This window comes from Otolemur garnettii, unplaced genomic scaffold (assembly GCF_000181295.1).
Source record: "Otolemur garnettii isolate 467f Iridium unplaced genomic scaffold, OtoGar3 scaffold00031, whole genome shotgun sequence".
In the NCBI taxonomy this organism is placed as follows: Eukaryota; Metazoa; Chordata; class Mammalia; order Primates; family Galagidae; genus Otolemur; species Otolemur garnettii.
In genome coordinates, this window is record NW_003852426.1 from 13992933 (window position 1) to 13997270 (window position 4338).

General features: G+C 46.5%; 1 protein-coding gene across 1 annotated transcript in view; it reads left to right on the forward strand.

The window, feature by feature from the left end:
• Positions 1-2355: 2355 nt before the first annotated feature.
• The window catches only part of TJAP1 (tight junction associated protein 1), a 27154-nt gene continuing 25171 nt past the window's right edge, over positions 2356-4338 (forward strand). Inside the window, exon 1 of the mRNA XM_012804781.2 lies at positions 2356-2701. The gene's annotated coding sequence lies outside the window, so the exon portion shown is untranslated. The remainder of the gene's footprint in view (positions 2702-4338) is intronic.

Consider the following 4338-nt stretch of genomic DNA (forward strand, 5'->3'; position numbering starts at 1 on the left):
ACAGCACTCTGCCACAGGTGACAGAGACTGTTGCTGTGTGAGTGATGCCATGGCACTCTACCCAGGGGGATAGCTTGAGGCTCTGTCTCAAAGAAAAAAAAAAAAAAGAAAGTAATAAGAAAACGTCACATTTTGAAAATGCTATATGGGCAGTTTTAGAGGAACCATATAAAGATGCATAATAATTTGGAGACTTTAAGCTCTGCAAATCCTATATGATTGCCTTATTTCATGTAATTTTATTAAGTTAATTTTTTAAAATGACATAGGGGATAGAAAAGCACAGATGAGATATGGAATAAAGACGGTTGACCACTCCTTGTGGTGATCTGGGAACTTCTGGTGAGGTTTTATTTGTGTGTTGATGAAGGTGGGTCCTGTGACCAGTGTCACCAAGGGCCAGAGCCAGCTCTCATCCCTAGGCCAAGGGAAATGGAATACCTCTGTACTCTGAAATGTTGATGAGCTGTGAAGGGGAGAGGGACAGGGGAGCAGATGGAATTCCTGGACAATTGTTCCGGCTGTCACCAGAGAGGACAGGCAGGAGGGAGCCCTGGATAATTTATGGAAGGACAGATGCTAAGGTTTCTCCGGAACCATCTGGCCAAGAGAGGCCTGGGCTTGGGGTGGATGTTGTCTTTAGGTCTGAGTAAACTCCTCCGCCTCCAGCCTGCCCCATTTCCTCTATCTGGCCTGCTTGCTATCCTGGGACTTACCCAAGAGAGCTGTGTTCCCTAAGGACCCAGCTCCAGAATTCCACCTGGCTGTCAGCTCAATCTTTCCTTTGTTGAGCTTGGGCCTATCTATCTTTTTAAATTTTCTCTCTCTCTCTCTCTTTTTTTTTTTTTTGGTTAATGTTCTTGATAGAGCTAAGTGGGCTCTTGTGGACCTGTAACCTCCATCTATGCATTTCCTCATTTTATAGTGTATTCTAAAACCTGTCAGTCACTCCTCTCCATGCCACTTATTCATTTAGTAAGTATTTATTGAGTAACCACTCACTATGCCAGATGTTATTTTAGACACTGGGGATACAGTGATGAGTAAGAAGAAGTCCTGGACCTCTGGAGCCTGCATTGCAGTGAGCAGGTAGTTGATAAACAAAGATATATTTAATATAATGTCAGGTAATACGTGCTATGAAAGGGAGAATGACTGTGGATGCTGGTTTAGACTGAGTGGCCCAGGAATGCTTTTCTGAGGTGAAGGCATTTAAGTAGAGACACAAATGGGAGTGAATACTAGAGAAAGAACATTCCAAGCACAAGGAACAGCAAACTTAAAGACCCTGAGCTAGAAATTATGCTTAGTGCATTGGAAGAAACCATGCTGTTTATTCTTTAAGCACTTATTGTGTGCTAGGCACCTGCTAGGGAATATGTAGATGTAATCAGACATAGTTTTTTACCTGAAGAAGCAGCAGGGCAAAAAGGTTATACAACATGTAAATAAATGATTATGGCATGGTACAGCTACAATAAAGTTAAGACAAGTTGCTAGAGATGCCCAGCCAAAGGAGTATCAAAGGAAGGCTTTCTGGAGGAGGTGACATTTGAGCTGAGGGTTGGAGAAGTAGGAATTAATCACACAAGGGAGAAGAGAGATTGGGTGTCTTAAGGCCTAATGGCCTGAAAAACAGGACAATTTGGAAACCTAATGTCTCAGAGAGAGGTGGTGGAAAATGAGGCTGGTGAAGGTGGAGAAGCTGGGTCATGCGGATCTCCACTTGCCAATTTAAAAAGCTGATTTTATTCTTTGCATGATGGGGAACCAGTAGCATAACTCCCTTGCCCACTATATTTTTGAGCTGTGTTCCTCTGTTCTTTTTGCAATGAGTACGAGTCTTTTCACCCTCCTTGCAATTGTCCTACTCCAGATACCGCCTTCCCCTTAGTCCTGTGGCCAGACCTCCAACCCGTGCACTCGAAAGTCCCACCTCTCCCCGACACCCGGTGCCCCAGTTCCCCAACTCGAGGTCCCGCCCCTACAGCCCCGCCCCGATGACGCGCGTCGCCTAGTGCGTGGGGATTCCCGCGGTCGGGCCGCTACCCGGCCTGCCCCGCGGCAAGATGGCGGTCTGAAGGCAGGTGGCTGCGGTGGAAAGTTTGTTGTGGGATTGGAGTAGTCGGGCTGGTAGACTAGAGTTGGGGGGGATCTCGGAGACTGCAGCATGGAGTAGGGACAGAGAGGGGACTAGCTCTGGGGTTAAGAAGAGGGGATGGAATGGAGAAAGGTCAGAGGCGGAGAGAAATAAAGGAAATGGGGCGGAGGGGAGGGGGCCTAGGGGCCAGGGGCAGTCCGAGGGGAGGGGATTGGGAATGGGGGGACCTGTGGTGCAGGCCCCGGAGTAGGAGAGTCACGAATTAGAGGAGCATTTCTTAGCCAAGAGTAGAGAAGCTTGGAGCCTGGGATAGAGGCCAGACTGTACCGAGCTGGTGGGAGGGGAAAGGGATTTCTCTAGTAGAGGGGGATATTGAGCAAAGGAGGAATCTGGAGAATGCTGGACAAATCAACTAAGGAGGGAACTAAAGACAGTCAAATGACCCTCTTCCAGGCTTAGATTAGCCTTTCCACAGCTCATATAGCAGCATCTGCCCCAATTTCAGCTGAAGACTCAGGGGCTCTGGGGACTGGAAGAAATCACAGTGCCAACTTGGAAAGAAGAAGAGGTAGCGATTTGCCCCAGCCCACCCAAGAGCGGGTAAGGTGGCCTCTAATGATAGGTTCTGGCTAGCATGCTCCCTGGGAGCAGGATGCATGGGTTTACAATGATGCTGAGAATCATTTAATCTGAGAAGGGTGCTCTTGTATAGAAGTTTTCCTTTGCTTGTGGCCCCTAAGTTAGTGTTTTGCTTAGATTGCAGGCTGACTTTTGAGAACTAATGTAGAATTGACCCTGTGTGCCTTCACCCCTGCAAGCAAAATTGGACAAAAGCCTAGAGATCAGACTGAAAGTATTTTAATGTGTCCCTGTCACAAGCAGTTTCCTACATGATCACTGTTTCTTCTTCAATATCCCATCACATGTTCAGTGGCCATCCTGCTGGGAAGTGAAGATTTGTGGGTGACAGATGGTGGGGAGTCATGGAAAAATAAATTTCTGATGATGTTCACTGACCATTTAGGTGCCCCCTGTTACTGACTCCTGAATTCATTCTTGTTGCCTACTTCTGCACTTTTCTTTTGGTATGAAAGGCTCATTGGTGTTCTTCTGGAGGTGTGGATTTGGGGGAGTAGGGATGTCAGAGGAAAAGCAGATTGGGATTAGGGAAGAGAAACTCAGATCAGGCTGGGTGTGGTGGCTCACATCTGTAAGCCTAGCACTTTGGGAAGTTGAGGCAGGAGGATTTCTTGAGCCCAGGAGTTTGAGACCCACATGGGCAACATAGGGAGAGCCTGTCTTTACAAAAAATGTAAAAATTAGCCAGGTATGGTAGTGAGTGCATGCCAGTTGTCCCAGCCACTCAGGAGGCTGAGTCAGGAAGATCTTGTGAGCCCAGGAGTTTGAGGTTGCAGTGAGCCATGATGATGCCACTGGACTGTAGCCTGGGCGACAGAGCAAGACTTTTTTTGAGGGACAAGACCTTTTTCTTAAAAAAAGAAAACTCAGATCATCTTATGGTAAGAAGTCAAACTGACTGGTGTAAAGCTCTGTGAATGTTAGTCACTTCACTCCCTGCGCCTGAGACCTGTGATATTTGAGGGCTGCTTTATAGTTGCACTGTGTGGTGATGGAAGGAAGGGATTATGAGACTTGCCCCTTTTCTAGTTTTCTTCCTTTGTATTCTCATCAAACCACTTAAAAAAAAATAAATTTCACTAGCTAAACCAAGCACAATCTGAGAGGCAGCGGACTTGGTATTAGAGAAAAGGGAAATGGATTGGAGCCAGAGAGCACAGTGAATGTGATCCTCACTTACTTTAGTACCCTGTGGTTATGCCCAAGCCAGAGTTAGGAGCTTATCGAAACCTGTTTCAGTACCAGCATCTGCTTCATGATTGGACTGGGAGGTCTGGTTTAATCTAAAACTACTCATTAACCATTTTCTTCCTGTCTTCTCACATCCCAAAAGGCTTAATAACTCCAGACAGAACAACCCAAATCACTGTTACTAGGCGAGCTTTATTACCTTCAGGTATCTGAAGAACTGATGATGTTTAGCTGTGACTCCATTTCTAGAAAATTGAGCACCTTTTTCTTTTTCTTTTCTTTTTTTTTTTTTTGAGACAGAGCCTCAAGCTGTCCCCCCTGGGTAGAGTGCCGTGGCATTACAGCTCACAGCAACCTCCAACTTCTGGGCTCAAGCGAGTCTCCTGCCTCCGCCTCCCAAGTAGCTG